Below are 20,021 nucleotides of genomic sequence, written 5' to 3' on the forward strand. Positions count from 1 at the left end.
CCTTGCGTACGCCACTGTTCCACTCCATGGATGTTTTCTTGAATTCGGGAGTGTAATGATTGACAAATGTCTCATCCCCTGTCACAACACGCGTGCACCATCCATGCTTCTGAACTCCTTATAACGCGAGCCCGCGTTTTCAGAACAAGCATTTACTTTTTGACCTTGAGCGCATGCGCCTTCACGTCTGATAACGAATCCATTGTTGTTCCTTGTAGACGAAGGATGGCGCTTGCCAACCATGTGCTTCTTTTTAATGGTATTGCTTTATACAATATTTTATAGCACAGGGAAACTTATATATTGAACGTCCCTAGTACATATGTAATATAATGTTTGGTGTGTTCCGAATATGTTGTAAATGCATTCATTACGCTGTATTTGTTTCGGATGTTTGGTAAATAGCCTATGTTCCGAATGGGTAGCGAATATATTTCGAATGTGTTCTGAATACCTGGTAGGTGAAATGAAAAAGTCTACACGTTATACGATCAGGATATACACTAAAAGCCTAAATGCAAATATGTTTTAAATGTTGTGGAAATATACCTTAAATATGATAAATATGATTGGATGTAATACTATGTAATGCATTTGAACATATGGTAAATGTACTATAAACGAGTTGTAAATACGTATATGCTTCTAATGCAGCCCGTACCCAGGATTATTTTGAGGGAGGGGCCAGACCCGAAAATGTGTTCAAATAGTTCTGTGTTCCACAAATTAACGTTTTCAAATTTCCTCTAATTTTCTTATACCAGTGCCATTGAAAAGTCATGATAATTCTATATTTAGAAAGTAATACATTTATAAATAAAATATTGCGTATTAGCAATTATTATTATTACAATAACGAACATGCATAAATGTGAGTTAACAAAAGAAAAATATGGATACATTTTCGCATCACGATTCGCATCAGTTCGAAACAAGTGGGGACAGAGTAACGAACGCACTGTCCTGACTAAATTGGTGAATCGGACGTCTGGTAGCCTTGCATTAATGATTATAAAACTAGAACCACCCAATATTGCAGACTGGAGACTTCTACACTACAAACACATTCATTTTATTCAAGGGCAAAATTGAAATTTTTACAAATTTGGAAAGTCGTCCATGTTATTTTCGTACCTTTTGATAGTTATAACACCATTAAGCCTTGTTTCCATGATATGAAAAACTCAATATGCTGACCAAGGCAGTAATTTATTTTATTATAAAACATAAACTAAACGTAACGTTTCAACCTTCTAGTAAGGTCTTCTTCAGACTCTGCACCAAGTACAAATGTAACAAGGTACAAAACAGGACGATATATATGCACACAAACATTACTCCCCTCCAGACTATTAGAAAGTTGTTCTGGAACATTCTAGCAGGTGGCTTTCCCTTGTCAACTGTACTTTCACCTAAAAGGCTAAACATATTTACTTCCATCTAGAATGTGGTTGAACTCTGTATGTCACGCTTTTTTCTTCATTGTTCTTCCTTCTTCTCTCCTCTTTCTCTCTTGTCCTTTCCACTCTTTCTAACACCTTCTTCCATTCTTTGTTTATCTTCAGTCCCCTATTCCAGTTCATTGTGTCTTCTTCACCTTTCTTCTCTATTTCCTTGGCCTCCTTCCATTTTCTCACTAGTATTCTCTTCTCCCTTCCTATCTGCTTATCCTCATCCCACTCTATGCCATGTCCTGTTTCTCTCGTGTGTTTAAATATCTCATTTCTCTCTCTCTTAACTCGTACATCATCCTTATGTTGTTTCAACCTGTCTTTCAGCCCCTTTTTCGTTTCTCCTATGTACACACTCTGACATTCTTTACATTTCACTTCGTAGATAATCCCTTCCTCTTCCTCTTCCTCCAACCACATTCTAGATTGAAGTAAATATGTTTAGCCTTTTAGGTGAAAGTACAGTTGACAAGGGAAAGTCACCTGCTAGAATGTTCCAGAACAACTTTCTAATAGTCTGGAGGGGAAGAAATGTTTGTGTGTATATATATCGTCCTGTTCTTGTACCTTGTTACATGTGTACTTGGTGCAGAGTCTGAAGAAGACCTTGCTAGAAGGTTGAAACGTTACGTTTAGTTTATGTTTTATAATAAAATAAATTACTGCCTTGGTCAGCAAATTGAGTTTATCAACTTTTGATAGGTTCACATTGAAATATTTCATGGTTCGAGGGGGGCATGGCCCCCTCCCATGGGTACGGGCCTGTTCTAATGTGCAAAATGGCTAAATGAATGACAAATGTGAGCGTGTGTGGATTGATAATTACATGTGTACGTGGGCATAGTATGTGATAAATGCAGTTAAGTGGAGTTGCATACCGAAAGAGAACACCGTTGAGGATGTAAAGAAGATTGGAAATCGAATCGAGACCAGGGAAAAAATGCCTTTGCAGGCAACTGCATCAAGACTGCAACTCTTCCCTTCATCGTGATTAGTGCGAACACGCATGTCGCATCGCCGGTGGATCATTACATGCGTGATTATTCTTTCGTCTTCCCCCCAGCATCCGCACGTTATTCCCACCGCGGGAGGTCGCACTCATATCTGATTAACACGCATGGTGACCTCCTCCCAGCATCCATACGCATATGTCGACCGCACCCCTCCCTCTATGCAGTGTTGACTCCATCTCTCTTCTGTCCGCTAATCAGCTCAGCAACTCTGCTCTTGGACATTGTGAGCCCAAGTTAAAGCATGATATTCAAACCAGAGGCAGCTGGTTCGATTCCACTAACTCTCTAGCCTTGTTAAACCCGAAGGGTCATGGCTGCAGCAACACAGGCCTTCCATCTGTCCCTATCCTGAGCAAGATCTATATACTCTTTTCCATTCCTACCAGTTCCCTTTAGGTCCATCTCAACATTATCCCTCCATCTTCGTCTTGGTCTTCCTACTGGTCTGTTACCATCAGGTTTCCCAACAAGAATCCTGTAAACTCTTCTTTCCTCTCTAAGTCGTGCCACATGACCTGCCCACCTGAGTCTTCTTGATTTAATCATTCTAATAATATCTGGACGTGAATAGAAATTATGCACTTCTAAATTATGTAACCTTCTCCACTCACCTGTCTCCTCATCCCTTTTAGGCCTACTCTCAATTTATGTTCCTCTTTGAATGTAAGGGACCAAGTTTCACAACTGGTCCCATTCCTGGTTACTGAAAATGTGCTGTCTATTATCTGATTGGTAAGAAATTTGTTTCAAATATGGCAGACATTCAGAACATAGGAATCGAATGCTCTTCTTGAGCATACCTCTTGTTTTGTCAGAGCAGTAAAGGGCAGTCCGAAATTGTGAAATGTGTTAACCGATTTCGCTCAAACGCAACACTGGAACAGACGTTCAAAGCATCTTGAAGCTAAGTCAATTTCAACTCGAAATCTCTAAATGTAATGGGTTTTTCATGGTCAAGAAATTGGCAACTTTCTCTCACCACGTTTACCATTCATGTGTATCTCTACAGCAGGGGTCGGCAAACTACGGCCCGCGGGCCAGATACAGCCCACCGCCTCTATCTCTATGGCCCGCGAGCTAAGAATGATTTTTTTTTACATTTCCAAATTCTTAAAAATTTCAAAGTGAGATAATATTTAATGAAACGCGAAAATTATATGTGTCAACAGTTGTGTCAACGGTGAACTTCATTCGTTCTCGTGGACTGAACGACCGTCAGTTCCATGATTTTCTGTCAGAAGTGGAAGCTGAATTTCCTGACTTGCCCTTTCATAGACCAGTTCGATGGCTCAGCAGTGGTAAAGTTTTTTCCAGATTTTTTGAACTTAGAGCAGAGATTGAAATTTCTCTCAATGAGAAAAACCATCCTCAACCACTATTATCGAAATTGGAAATTAGCTTTTGCTGCTGATATCATAGGATATCTTAATGGATTTAACTTGAAACTACAAGGTAAAACAGTGCTAATATATGAAACTTATTCTGCGGTAAAGCCATTCCGACGACAACTGGCTTTGATTGAGTCACAAATCATGTCAAACAGCTTAGTGCATTCCGAGGCGATATATTTTCTGAGCTCAAACAACAGTTCCAGCAACGTTTTTCGGATCTTGATGTATGTGCAGAAGACATTTCCATATATCAAAATCCATTTCACTGTACAATCGAGGAACTTCCACCTAACATTCAATTGGAAGTGATTAATCTACAGTGTGATAACATGCAAAAAGGCAAATTTCAAGAGAAGAATCTAACAGAATTCTATAAGTGTCCTCCAAGTGATTAATATGGTGAACTATGATCATATGCTCGAGGTTTGATCTCTGTATTTGGGAGTACCTATCTGTGTGAAAATACTTTTTCAAAGATGATATATGAAAAATCTCAACATGTCAGCATTACCAGATGAACATTTGCAATCAATTTTGATGATAGGGAGTACTAACTTGAACCCCAAATTTGGTGAAATGTTGTCTCAAAAAAGCAATTTCATTCATCTCATTAGTAAAGCTGTGTTTCAAACAATAATTGTAGTCTACTGAGTATTTTTATTACGTTACATGTATATATATTTTTTGTGTAAACTTGTTTTTTTTTTAAGTAGACCTACCTAAAAATATCATCCAGTTTGCTTCTTGGCCCGCAGAGTGTAAAATATTTTGTTTGGCCCTTTACAAAAAATGTTTGCCGTCTCCTGCTCTACAGCATTGTTTCCACCTAACACGTTATGTACAGAAATTCACATACCGCAGTCTTTTTAAAAATGAAAAATATAGAAAGAGGAGCGATTTAGACAAAGGTTTTATCTAATAATCATTACAGAATGGTGTAAATTTAGATGTACTCTGATAGTAGACTACGATAGATTTTCACTTTCTGTCAGTGAGATATAGTTTGAAATTAATCGAAATTCGACTCCTTGATCCGATATCCAAATCTTGGATTTTCACTCGTCATTTTCCGAAACAACCAGGAAGCGAAATTCGGATCTGCCCATCCCTTCCTGTTTTTTTAACGTTAATATCGTCACTCTTCCCAGAGTTAAAATTTACTTCGCCAAACTAGCTTTTAGCTCCATACTCTTTCACATCTTATCCCAGTACCTGTCAATACAACTCCAGCTGTCGCAAGCAACAGGACTCTTGACACGCACCTGCACTGGTCCTCTAGGGCCTGTGAATGGTCATAGCTAGGTTACTTCTCAGTCAGGCTAACAGGCAGGGGCGCCGACTTTTCAAAATTATTGGGGGGGGGCTCTGATCACTGAAATAAATTAATGAATGACTCACTCCCACCCTATTTTAAGTTTTGGCCTGAGTGTTCGGAATCTCGTAAAAGCCCATGAATTCCTCAAAAATATCAAAATTTTCATTCACAGTTCGAATGCAGAATGTCAATTGTTCACAAGTTTCGTCAACCATAATAGCAAAATATTCCCGACTTTTACCACGGAGCACAAAACAGATCTCCCTAATAAAAGATCACATTATATAATAGTAAAGCAAAAGAATTATTGGTATGTACAAAAAAATAAAGAAATATAAATTTACCACACAAGTATAACAATAAATGATCATTATTTTTCTGACAGGAGAATTCAACTAATGATGGTTCACTATGGGATATGTACTGTATATGGACGTATATGAACGATCTCGTTCTGAATATCACGTGAGAGCCATTTGTAGCCTGAACGTCACTCCCCTAGATCACGCACATCGTCATTTGAAACTCTTTTTAGTAAAAATGTTAACAATACTCATAATTATATACTTAGTATATAGTAATGTGTTGTGATGTTTTGCTGTCTCCTGTCATAGCTCCTCCAAAGTTGGTGGTCTAAAGGTCTCAGCCCCCCCCCCCCCAAAGTTGATTGTCTAGAACATTTCATATGTGTATTTAAAGCTAAATTCATGTGGCACAATTCAAAGTAAACTTTACAAGAGAAACAAAATAATACATTAGATCCTCTTAAGCAAAATTATTTGGGGGCTCTGCCCCCACATCGTTAACATGGGGGGGGGGGGGGCTCGAGCCCCCCAAGCCCCATGGAGTCGCGCCTATGCTAACAGGTTAAACAGATGACCAGGCCCTAACTGGTCACTTGTGTCGGATTTATACTTTCCTTTATGAAATGAAAAGTTTATGGATTTCTTCCCCAATATATGTCTTAGATATTGTCCTATAACACGTTTTTCATGCACTTTATGCGAAATATAGGGTCTTTCATTAAGAGTGATACTTTTTAAAATTTGAATAAAAAATAAACCACTCAACGTATGAAAGTAAATTGTGCTTTATTTTGAAGCTTAGACATTGCAGTTATGTTCTGAACAAAATATCGTTCAAATGTCCACCACGTCTTTGAACACACTGACGCACACGATGGCTCCAATTGTTAATCACTCTGTCCAACATTAGTGGCGTTATGTCTGCGATGGCCTGACGAATGTTCGCCTCCAAATGTTAAAAAGTTCGTGGCTTGTCAGCATAGACCTGGGCTTTGATGTAGCCCCAAAGAAAAAAATCCATGGGTGTTAAATCACACGACCGTGGCTGCCAATTCACACATCCACGTCTTGAGATGATCCGGTCGCCAAACTTCTCCCTCAGCAAATCGAGCGTAGCATCAGCTGTGTGGCACTTAGCGCCATCCTGCTGGAACCACATGTTTTCAATATCTATGGTGTCAAGTTCTGGCCCCAGAAATTCGTGTAACATGAATTTGTAGCGGTTGCCATTGATGGTAACGGTTCTTCTCTCATCATCTCGAAAGAAATAAGGTCCAATGACGCCGCCACACCATAAACCGCACCACACAGTGAGTTTTTCTAAATGCAATGGCACCTCATGGACCACTTGTGGGTTCTTCTCGCTCCATTAACGACAATTTTGCATATTGACGAATCCACTAAGACAACAATGCGCCTCGTCTGAGAAGATGATTTTTCCACTGAAATCAGGATCAGTGGAGCCATCGTGTGAGTCAGTGTGTTCAAAGCCGTGGTGGACATTTGAACGATATTTTGTTCAGAACATAACTGCAATGTCTAAGCTTCAAAATAAAGCACAATTTACTTTGATACGTTGAGTGGTTTATTTTTTTAAATTTTTTTAAAAAGTATCACTCTTAATGAAAGCACACGTGTTAAGCCTTCGGTATGAAGAAATTACTTACAAATTTTCCGATTTTTGCTATCTGCCGTCTTCTTTCAGTCGTGCTGATGATAATTTTTTCACCTCCTTCTTTATTGATATTTTTCTTTCCAGAATCAAATACAGGCTGACATAATTTTTACAAAGTTATATAATAACAAATTTGAATGATTTTTGAAAATATTGTCTGACTTTATCTTATATTATTGAATAATTCGAAAGCAAAATAGATTTGAAAAATAATCGCTACCATGTTGAAATATGGTTTGCTATGGTGAACAATAGATGGCTCTGAACTTTGAGTATTTTTGTATAATTTTTCTTTATTGTTCCTGAATGTTTTACTGTGGTAGAATTAAATTAGTATCTTGTAAGTTACATAATTTAGGTTTAATTTAAAATTGAGAAGATAACCATATGTAAAAAGATAACAAAGTTTAATTTGTAATTGTCATAAAGAAAAATGTATGTAATTGCCTTTTAGATAAGTATAAGAAAAGCTGACCAAAGAATTCCATACATGAAATTAATTTCTCTCCTAATTTGTAATATTCTAGTAATTTGTTATCTGTAATTGTGTGTACGTAATCTTGTTCTCTCTTTTATTACAGGTAAGTAGCCAGTTCATGGGACTATTAGAGTAAGTGGTGAAGTACAGGAGTGACCCAACGTAAGTAGTAATTGTTTTCCTGAATTCTAATTGAAATAAGTGTGCATTTGTGTGCAGGCACCTATACGAGATAACAAAAATTGGGGCGGATTTGTTATTGAGAAACAAGAATTGGGAGTCAGGCAGGATCACATCCGTGACGTCAGAAATAGGATGACTAATATTGAAGTCGGACTGACGTTTTAAAGTACTCGCGAAGAAGCACGAACCATGGAACACATAGGCCTGAGCTGCGACTCGAACCCGAGACTTTCAGTAGTGAATTCGTGCCAATACGCTCAGGATATCGATGAAACTGGTTTTAGATATCCTATAGAAGCGACTTTTCAGTTATATATTCCTAGAGGCAAGGCACGTATTTAACCTTACGCTAATTACTGATTTCATGTTTTTCCTTGTTTTATGGGAGAGATAATTGTGGCAGCGGTATATTCTTTTGGACATCAAAGACGCATTCCAGATTTCAGAAGTCATCCCTCGAGACTTGAGTCTCACCCCTACGCGCTCATGGTCGCGCAAGTGTGAAGGCTTGCATTAGTTTCTTGAGGTTCGTTTTCATTTGGTATGTTGATTTGGAGCGAAAGGCCTGCACAATATTTGGCTAACAAATATGCGTGATGGGTCTCCCCGATAGCGTAGTGGTAACGTCGTCGCCTTGTAATCAAGTGGTCCCTGGTTCGATACCCTGTAAAGGCACAGTGGTTTGGACCCCACTTTAAACTGTAGGTCCAGTCCCAATTAGCCTTTCTGAAAACAACAATTCAATTCAATTATGCATGAGCCTCAGCAATGGTACAGCGTTTCTTCACTCTGTTTTCCGAAATGCAAGGTCCATGAAATGTAACAAAAACACACGTGTTAACGAAAAACACTAAGCTTAAGCTCACTTTATGCAAATGTAGGCTAACCAGGACTAGATATACAGTTTAAATTGGTATCTGAACCACTATGTGCCTCCACCATGATCGAACTCGGGCCCCTTGGATTACAAGACGACTGCATTACCATTACGCCATCGGGGAAGCCCAGATGTAAAAGAAACAAGATCATAAATAGTAATAGGTAATTTGCCTACCATTAATCTTGATCAACAACTATAGCACAATTATTACAGTTATTGTAGACTTCTATGTATGTAGCCACCCGTGTATGAAATCTACGATCACCAGGAATGGAACCTTAGGCGTAGAAGACGGTAACGAAAAACTTTCATATAGAGGAGTACTATTGCTGCCAATGTAATATATAGTCTCAGGAACTATATAAGGTGGCTTACATGAACGCGCGCTAATATGTACTATTTTGAAAGTAATTTTTTTAGAGTTGCCACCACTGTTTTTTAACTAGGCACACCCCTTCAGACAGTGATCTACTATCTCTAATATTGTGTTCAATATCAAACTATTATTCTAAGTATCAAAGTGGTAATTTTAAATTATATTCTCTCTTCTTTTCCTTTCATTGATATTTGGCTCTGTAGTAAATTTACATGTAAAATAATATTTTCCTTCATGTTTTCATTACGTAATCAAACGAATAGTGCATATTATTTTTGTTTGAAACATTTGAATACGATTTTTATTTATTACATTATTTATGTATAGTGTGTGCTATCAGTAATTGTGGATATTTTAAAGTATGTCAAAACAATGCACGAAGTCAGGTTTAATGAAATTAGTTGCTTAATTGAAAGCACAAGCGTCATATAAACTTCTAATAAACTGGACACAAACAATTATTTTCACCTGGCCCGGGCCCCTTGAAGATCGGGGACCTTGGACGAGTGTCAGTAGCCCCCTTGCCACCAAATTGCCTAATTTGGTGTTAAAAGTACATAGTTGGCAACAATGCGAGACATTACCCTCCTTCCTGTGGGGAAAATTGCCTAAGTTGGCGTTAAAAGTGCTTGGTTGGCAACACTGCGAGACATTACCCTCCTTCCTGTGGAGAAAATTGCCTAATTTGGCGTTAAAAGTGCTTGGTTGGCAACACTGCGAGACATTACCCTCCTTCCTGTGGAGAAAATTGTCTAATTTGGCGTTAAAAGTGCTTGGTTGGCAACACTGCAAGACATTACCCTCCTTCATGTGGAGAAAATTGCCTAATTTGGCGTTAAAAGTGCTTGGTTGGCAACACTGCAAGACATTACCCTCCTTCATGTGGAGAAAATTGCCTAATTTGGCGTTAAAAGTGCTTGGTTGGCAACACTGCGAGACATTACCCTCCTTCCTGTGGAGAAAATTGTCTAATTTGGCGTTAAAAGTGCTTGGTTGGCAACACTGCAAGACATTACCCTCCTTCATGTGGAGAAAATTGCCTAATTTGGCGTTAAAAGTGCTTGGTTGGCAACACTGCGAGACATTACCCTCCTTTCTGGGCGGGGGGAGCAGTGGCCCTCGCTCGCGCTGCTTGATGTAGGTCCTCCGTTGATTCATGTAAAGGCATTTGTTCCAGAGGCCTCTCCCGGAGGAAGACAGTGTCCAGACAGACAAAGTTGCCGCTTGGCGCCGGGTCTCCCGAGGGAAGCCTGGGATTCTGGAAGCTGCTGGAATTGCTCCCGTTTGGGCTGGAGAACGCTCTCTCAGATTGCCCTTCCCTTGCGATCTGAGGAAATCGGCGAACGCTTTCCCCCGAGGATCTGCCTCTGTGTTGAAAGCAGAAGGTAGCCAGCCAGGAGAGCGTGAAGACAAGTTTCGACAAACGAACGCTAGAGGACTCTGCCTCGAGTATGAATCGGTAATAGATGCTGCTGCTGATGAAATATTAAAAACTCCATGTAGGAAGGCTGAATATTTGCTTTTTAATTATTCCTACTTACACCGTTATTTACAGTTGTGGTTAAGAAAATAATTGTAGAAGCTGATTGTCCGTTGTTACATAGCATCATGGCAAATATATCGTTAATTCTATTGAACAACGAATGAGTCCAGGCAAGCAGTGATGTGCCGTAGACTATAAGCTTACGTCTACATGCGATTACATTGAGTTGTAGTTTACATAGACTACGTAGAGATTTAAAGTGCATTAAAATTAATTTTCAAGGGTTTCACGAAAGGAAAGTGACATTTTCAACTATATTGGTTCCTAACGAAATGAAAAGAATTCTATTTACAACAAAATTTATCTTCTCTTCTATCATCAATAGAGCCCGGAAGTTCAGGGAAAAAAGGCACATTTAGAAGTCGCTTACTTTTATCTCTAATTTCTGGCAAAATGTTAAAATCTAAATTGGGAAGAGCATTTCAATTTTCTCCGTCTTGATTGCACATAACTACAAGGTGCTTTTAAGTTCTAAACATTCATTGATAGTCGTCTGTCAGAGAGAATGTTTTTCATAATAGAAAATGATCTTTCTACTTCGACAGAAGTTGTTGGAGCATACATATAACAAGCTAATGTAGCTGGACTCATTTTGGTAACAGCATTTTCACCTTTTAGAATATCACAAATTGTTTTCAATTGTTTCAAGTCCTCATTTGCACTCACTACCCGTTAGCACTTTTCCGTAACAGCTCACCCCTTTTCTCCTGGCACTTCCATCATCTGCTGCATAGATTCCTCGAAGATTTTCATGGATGCTATAATTGTAATTGTCTCTGGCAATGCACCAAAATGTGCAAAAGTAAACTTGAATAGCACAGGAGTTTTTTCACTTCACGAATTGAAGCCGCTTCATTTTCTGGAAGAGCATCGATCACCTCACTGATTTTTTGAAGGTTGTTAGCATAATATATAGCGGCTGATATCCAGGTTCCCTATCTCGTCAAGACTGGTTGCTGAGGTAAACTAAGCTCAATCGCAACTTCCTGAAATTTTCGGGTTCGAGAGGGAGATTTCAGAAATATTTTCTTTGTGTTCGAAATCAACCTGTCCACTTCAGCAGTCAATCATGCACAAGATATGTTAACCGAAAGGCAATATCCTGACTCAGCATGAAATACTTTTTTCTCACACTTTTCTCCTTCAGCAATGTTGAAACATGCGTGAGTTGAATATTACTTAAATAAGGCGAAAATTATTCACATAATAAACGGAAGAAAAATAAATGCCAACAACGTTTTTTGGGAGAAAAATAATTTATATACACATTTTTTTTTAAAAAAAATGTCAAATTTCATTGAAAAAGGCAAAAATAGCCATTATAATTAAAAATAGGCAGTGGGGTCCCAAATAGCAAAATAGGCAAAATGAAAAGGCTTCCAAAACATTCGAAACAACATAAGAAACGTATATCCGGAAAAATTTTATCAATATATGCAGTAGATAAAAAGAGGCATTTTGCCAAACTTCCGGGCTCTAATCATCAACTATGGAAGAAGATAAATAGTATCCAAAAAACAACAACAGATGGCAGTCGTGAGGCAAGAGTGGTCTTTTTCCCATAAAACACTAGAATATTTCCTATATTAGGTTTCTTCCTAAGTGAGAAATTGTTCGAATTTGGAAGAAAGAGTATGAAAAATTATCTTCACACATCAGCAACTGATACGCAGTATAATTTTCTTTTGATTCCACGGCGCCCTTTGTTAAGTTATCACCTTTCGCCATGTTGTTTACATAGATTACGTAATCTACGTGTATAAAATAGTCTACGTGTAGAATGTAGACTATCGTTGTTTACGCGTAGACGCACATCACTGCAGGCAAGGCATTACTCATCCCATCCTTTCCCACCCTGTCACCCACTTCCCACCCCCACCCCTTGAGAGAGAAGAGAGTCTCTCCCTCCCTCCCTTCTCTCTCCCCCCGCCGCCCCCACCCCACCCCGAGAAAGAAAAAAAAACAGCTTGCTAAGGTTATTTATCTGGAAAACAAGGTTACACGATATCATTGTATTTTAATAAATTCTTATGGATTTCGACCTACTGAACATGGATCAGAAGCATTGTTTGACAATATTTTCGGAAATATTGTATCCACTTGCTTCCTAAAGTACTAGTTTATCTAATATGCGAAATTACTAAATGTCAGTTCAGTTGTTTGTAAATACTTACTTGTGATATTCAATCTGCGTAGTGTCTTTTAAATTGAGCCTTTGTGATTATGAGTTGATGATGTGATGTTTTACAATATTATGTCAGAGTGTCAGTGCTTTTTCTCGTAAATCGCTGGCTAGTGCGCACTTGTACCTTGGCATATCAATAGCTACCACTACACTAAGTCCCGTCCGAAACTCAGTTGTTCTGTGCCCGTATTTAATTTATCTTTATATGAGTTTGTTTTTGTTTCAAGTCCACTTTATCCACATATAGGCTAATTGGGACTGGACGTACAGCGTAAAGTAGAATCCGAACCACTATGTCGTCGTCACCTTGTAATCAAGGGGTCCCGGGTTCGATACTCGGTGGAGGTGCAAGTGGTTCGGATCCCACTTTAAACTGTAGGTCCAGTCCCGATTAGCCTTACTGTGCATAAAATGGACTTAAAACAACAAATCAATCAATCAAACCAACCACTATGTGCCTCAACCGGGTATCGAACCAGGAACTCGCTGATTACTAGGCGGCGATGTTACCACTATGCCATTGGGGAGCCATATATTTACATGTATCCTCCGAGAAAGTGGATATGCAACGTAGCCATATGTAGTTTTGACAGCAAGAGGAAACCGAGTGTTGTAGGCAATGCATTTAAGGTCACTTGGACGAAAAATCACTCAATTATTGCATTGCAGTATGTAAACAGAGAGGAATAAATAAATAAATCATTTAATGGAATCGACGATGAAGTTATTTCTAGCTCCGAGATCTCGCTTCAGATTTTTTTAGGGGGAGGAAAGTAATTATGGGAGACAATTAGAAATTCCATATTTTCGAACTGCTCGATTAACCTTGCTAATGAACGAACCCCCCCAAAAAATGTCGCGCAGGTTATTAAAAAAACAATGACACGTTCAAGGTTTAACGATTTCTTGTATTAAGCGAGTACCTTAGGTTGTTTTAATTATCTGATTGAAAAGTTGATATTTTTCCTCATGGGTTTTTCATGTGGCCGGTACTGTAGCGCCAATATATATGAAACTGACATCCCATCTTCTTTCTTTCACCCTCACGCTTTTCCCCTGTGCTGTTAGGCAACGGCCCTACCACCAGTGATGTGCCGTAGACTATAAGTTTACGTCTACATGCGTTGTCTACACGTAATCTACGCGTAGATTACATCAACTATATTGGTTCCTAACGAAATGAAAAGAACCCTATTTACAACAAAATTTCTCTTCTCTTCTATTACAAACTATGGAAGAAGATAAATAGTATGCAAAAAACAACAACAGATGGCAGTCGTGAGCCAAGAGTGGTCTTTTCCCAATAAAACACTGGAATATTTCCTATATTAGGTTTCTTCCTAGGTGAGAATTGTTCGAATTTGGAAGAAAGCGTATGAAAGGTTATCTTCACACATCAGCAACTGAAACGCAGTATAATTTTATTTTTATTCCACGGCGCCCTTTGCTAAGTTATCACCTTTCGCAATGTTGTTTACATAGATTACGTAATCTACGTGTATCAAATAGTCTACGTGTAGAATGTAGACTATCGTTGTTTACGCGTAGACGCACATCACTGCCTACCACCCCTGACTTACACATACGACACCAGTTCAGGGTCACTACTCATCGGTAATTCTGCGTGAATTTCTCTCCGTAGACGTGAAAAAGTGCAACTTTTATTAATGCTAAAACCATTGAATTAATATATATTTATAAATGCTCTGAGACACGATTTTATCAGGTTAGCTTTTATTTTTATCGAGAAATTAAAAGAAAGCTGCTTAAAAAAACGAATTTTCTCAGTCCGTTTACTTAGTGTCCTTTGCAGAACAACCTATCTGACAGACGGAGGATTGTTGCAAGATAAGATCTCATGAAGTTTATTAGGTAAATTTGAGTTCGAAATTCTCATAAAATTAACAATTTTTCGTAGATTAGTATATCCCGTAACATTTGTGACGTGTTTGAATATGTATTTTGAGTCTGAGTATGTGAAAAGACAAACGTAAACTACATACAGTATGCGCCAAAATATACAGAACTGAAATGAAAAGATGAACAAAAGTATAAGACTTGTTAGAATATAGTGACTGGTCTATATGCAACCCAAATGACAATCGTGCATTTTGGGTTGCATAACTGTCAGGAAACCTAAGGTTAGGTTAGGTTAGGGCATGTGGATTGGACGATTGTCAGTTGGGTTGCATATATACCAGTCACCTTTTTCAAACTCGGTCCACCTTCACGACCGCTTCCGTATGAGCGGAAATAATGCTCAACTATGAATACATTTTCCTCCGTCGAGAGACCCATTTCCAACAACAACTGCACAACACAACTTCCTTTTCACTACTGCGAACACGTGCAGCTGGAGCTATGCCCCGTCGACAAACGCGTGCGCGAGTTTCAGTACTGTATATTTTGGCGCATACCGTATCTTAAATTAGATATTTGATATTCCGGGTGTCCCAGAAGTCTTTCCCTGATTACAAACTTTATTCATATCCGCTATATGCAATGTAGAGATGTGAAAGTGGTGCCAAAATGTTGGAAACTAACCAAGTTTATTTGTTGCAGGTTTGAGTAACGTGGCTGTAGTGTAGCCCTGAAAACCGGAAATGTTCACAAATCACGAGACCCGGTCACCAATAACAGTGCAGAGGAACTTTCAAATGTACAGAATTCTTTTTTCTAGAATATCTGCCATCAATAAGTTGGTATTTAAAAAATGGAATTTATCTTCATTCCCAAATCCTGTCAAGTCCAAGAAACATTGTATGGAAAGATGCCACCCGATGTCAAGAGCATTAATTCTGGATTCCTTGGCACTGACACTGTTACACTACAGCCACATTACTGAAACCTGCAACAAATAAACTTGGTTAGTTTTCCAACATTTTGGCACCACTTTCACATCTCTACATTGCATATAGCGGATATGAATAAAGTTTGTAATCAGGGAAAGACTTCTGGGACACCCGGTATATATATATATATATATATATATATATATATATATATATTATATATATCGTATAAAAACTCTACCGTTCTTATTGGGGATCGAACTTAGGCTATGCCAGCCTAAAGCTACTAGCTTGGTTTGGGGAGAGGTACACTTCTAGCTTGGGGTGACACCCCGGAGAAACAACGTTAACCGTAAACAAGCAAAAGGGGGGCTCGCCCGTGTGAAATAAGAAAACACTTAAACATTGGATTTTAAGACTTCGATGGTTGACTGATCAGGCAGGGGGGGGGGGGGTGAGAACTATAGAAAAGATGATAAAGGCATATTCGTTTACCTGTAGATCTAGATGTGAAGACATGGTCCCTGAAATGAAACTTCAATAGCGCACCACTCTCCGCGGTATCAATCGATAATCAGCCCATAACGTTTGAGACAAGAACTGTTCACGCGATAAATTTCTGAGTATAACTGGGCTGAGGAATGATCTCTCGAACTATTTATGGAGCATTCAAATTTCTGATCGTTAAAGCCGTTGGCGAGTATCGTTTTGTCGTTAACGGTCTTTTATTGCCTAAGGCTGACGTTGCGTTATTTCAAGGCTTCCTGTGGATTTATGTTAGAATCCCGTGTCAGCGGAGATTTCAGATCCACCTCTAGCTCTTCATCTTTGGTGGAGTGATTAGACTATAGAGTTATGACGCCAGGGGTCCCGGGTTCGAGTCACGCCTTCGGCATGATACGATATATATATATATATATATATATATATATATATATATATATATAATGGAATTGAATTAAAAGTTTTGGATACAATGGAAGGACACAGACCCTTTACGTTGTCAATATATTTGTGGGTGGTGAGAGGCGTAATATGTAAGGTTGCAATATTGAAAACATCTGCTTGTACCCTTGAATTTTGTGGAAAGTTCACCTTGAATACCGGGAATTATATTTGAATTTTATCATGATCCGAGAGTGACCAACCACTCTGTATCTCCACTGCTTTCAGCCTAGCGCTTCAGGTATGGTGGTGGGTCAGTAATCTCTGCTTCCCAAGTCCGTGAAATGGTATAAAGTGATTCGATAACAGTGGGCATTTTATAGCAGGTCGCATCTGTGAAATTAGCTTCAACAATCCTCTTGTTAGGCAACACAAGAATAGTGTTTCATTTTTTAATTTATTAGAGTTACGTGAGCACCACTTCTCCACCCCCCGGAGCTTATGGGGAGAGAGAGAGACGAGAGGTGAGAGAGATATAGAGAAACGGACATAAAGGACTATGCAGGAGGAGTGGGAAGGACGCAGAGAGAGAAGGTGGAGATAGCAAGGAAGAGACAATGATAGAAAAAGAAAGAGAGAAGAGAGACAGCAAGAGATAGGGTGGGAGGGAGAGAAAGATGAACAAGAGAGATAGATAATGAAAGAAAAGGGATAGTAATACAGAGGGAGTGACAGAGAGAAAAATAAAATTTGAGAGAAAGAAGAAAAGAGTTTGAAAGAAAAATAGAGTTTGATAGAAGAATAGAGTTTTGGAGAAATAAAAATAGAGATTTGGAGAAAGAAAAATAGTGTTTTGGAGAAAGAAATATAGAGTTTTGGAGAAAGAAATATAGAGTTTTGGAGAAGGAAAAATAGTGTTTTGGAGAAAGAAATATAGAATTTGGAGAAAGAAATATAGAATTTTGGAGAAAGAAATATAGAATTTTGCAGAAAGAAATAAGGAGTTTTGGAGAAGGAAATATAGAGTTTTGGAGAAGGAAATATAGAATTTTGGAGAAAGAAATATAGAGTTTTGGGGAAAGAAAAATTTGAGTTTGATAGAAAGAAAAAGTTGAGTTTGATAGAAAGAAAATAGAGTTTTGGAGAAAGATAAATAGAGTATGGAAGAATGAAAAAGAAAGAAAGAAAAATAGTGTTTGAGAGAAAGGAAGAAGATAGTTGGGAGAAAGATAAGGAAGAAGAGAGTTTAGGAGAGAGAGAATTAGAAAGAGCGAGAAAGGAAAAGAAAGAAAAGAGTTGAGAGAAAGAAAATGGAGTTTGAGACTAAGAAAAAGAGAAAGCAAGAGAAAGAAAGAATAGGAGAGAAAGGCAAAGAAAGAATAAAAGAGAGAAGAAGGGCAATAGGGAGAATAGGAAGGGAGCAGGTGCAAGATAGAGAAAGAAATGCAAGAGATGCAAATTTAGAAAGAAAAGAGCGAAAGAGTTAGGGAACGAAGGTAGAGAAAAGAAGAGAGACGAAGTAACAGAGAGCGATCAACACACACACACACACACACACACACACACACACACGTTATGTGGAAAGGCCAGAAGTTATACAAGAATCGGAGCAAAGATCAATGAGGGAAGAAGAATTGGGGTTGAGGGAGCAGATACCTAATTTGCGATACTCCAACAGGTCCTCAGGCTCCCTGTATTCACCCCCACCCATCACTGGGAAACATTCCCCATTCTGGAAGGAGGGGTGGCACTCCCACCTCCGACTTGGCATTGATTGTGGCAGATGTCGATCCACTTTGGAGGGAAAATTTCCCTCGCGACGTCACTTCCGAGTGCTGCCATCTGGATGCTGGAGGTCTATGAAGATGCACTTCTCGTTGCGGAAGATATTGCATTTCTCCTTGTCACATTTAATTGTTTCGTTTCGTCTGAACGTTCTACAAAGTGTCTCGCAACTTGGATCCTTATTTTCATTTGATTTATGTACACTCAGGAGCAAAATTGTGTTAGATGCCGATGTAAGCTTGGTTTATGAACACTCAGGAGTAAAATTGTGTTTGATCCTGTTAGCTTGATTGAGATACACTCTGAAGTAACACTGCGTTGGATTTTCATATTAGCTCAGTTTATGTACACTAGAGAGTAAAATTGTGCTCGAATCTTATATAAGTTTGAGTTATGTACACTCAATGATTGATTGAATTGGTGTTTTAAGTCTATTTTATGCACAATAAGGCTAATTGGTACTGGACCTACAGTTTAAAGTGGGATCCGAACCACTATGTGCCTCCACCGAGTATCGAACCCGGGACCTCTTGATTACAAGGCGACGACGCTACAACTGCGCCATCGGGAAAGCTTTTAGGTTAAACGGGAGAAAAATTGTGTTGCATCTTGACATTAGCTCAGCTTATATACACTCGGTAGTAAAATTGTGTTTAATCCTGATTTTTAGCTTGATTTATGTACACTTGGAAGTAGAATTGTGTTGGGTCTTGACATTAGCTCAGTTTATGTACACTCAAGTGTAAAATTGTGTTGGATCTTGGCATTAGCTCGGTTTATGTACACTTTGAAGCAAAATTGTGTTTGATCCTAATATTAGCTTGATTTATGTATAATCTGAAGCAAAACTGTGTTGGTTCCTGACATGAGTTCAATTTATGTACACTCGGGAGTAAAATTGTGTTAGATCTTAATATTAGCTGGTTGATGTACACTGTGGAGTAAAAGTATGTTGCACTCATGCACAAACATTTACTACATATTACTGACGTTCCACAGAGGCTTATACAACCTAGCAACCTGATATCTGGGGGCCAATAAAATGCTGAATTGGCCCTTACCGTAAGTATCACAACGCCCCTGATGCTCGAAGAAGTGTTCCTTATATACAGAGTGTCTCAAAATGGTGTTTACACTCTTTGCACGTTAATAATGGGAACAATAATACCGCAAGTATGAACTTTTTTGCGTGTCACATACCTTAATGTTGTAGATGTTCATTGGTGGCAATGCTTTGTCTGCAATGCTATAGAACAGATCGACAAATCAACACACGGCAGATATGGTTTCCACAGGAAGGAAAGTACAGGTAATTGGGAGATCTGTGTTCTTATTTCACACTTCTTACATTGCTCAAGAGAAAAATTACTCACCTTTGCCACTCTGGGTACACTAATTCCTACCACCTTGTGGGCTGTGATGGAACTAAAAACAACAGAATGCGTGCACACGCTCACACACACTCAATGTAGATATTGCAGCTTCACAAAGTCCAGTACAGTTATCTTTAATAGTTTCTCTCTTATTAACATTCAAACATTGTAAACACTATTTTGGGACACTCTGTATATTATTCTTGTGCAGCTGGTTGAAGATTTGACAACAACCTACAATTTCTGACGTCTTATTTTATAAAGGCTGTCATTCAATGACGTCACATTTCCATCTGCATAGGAACTTTTTCTAATACGTTTCTGTGTACATAGAATGGAGTTACTTTGCGTTTTGCTACCGAAAATTGTCACAAGAAACCCTGAATATCTT

At 38.6% G+C, this 20,021-nt stretch overlaps 1 protein-coding gene across 1 annotated transcript in view; it reads left to right on the forward strand.

The window, feature by feature from the left end:
• The window catches only part of Neto (Neuropilin and tolloid-like), a 621,542-nt gene that overhangs the window by 133,897 nt on the left and 467,624 nt on the right, over window positions 1–20,021 (forward strand). The gene's annotated exons all lie outside the window — the stretch shown is intronic.

Source organism: Lepisma saccharinum, chromosome 27 (genome assembly GCF_977018435.1).
Source record: "Lepisma saccharinum chromosome 27, izLepSacc3.1, whole genome shotgun sequence".
Classification (NCBI taxonomy): domain Eukaryota; kingdom Metazoa; phylum Arthropoda; class Insecta; order Zygentoma; family Lepismatidae; genus Lepisma; species Lepisma saccharinum.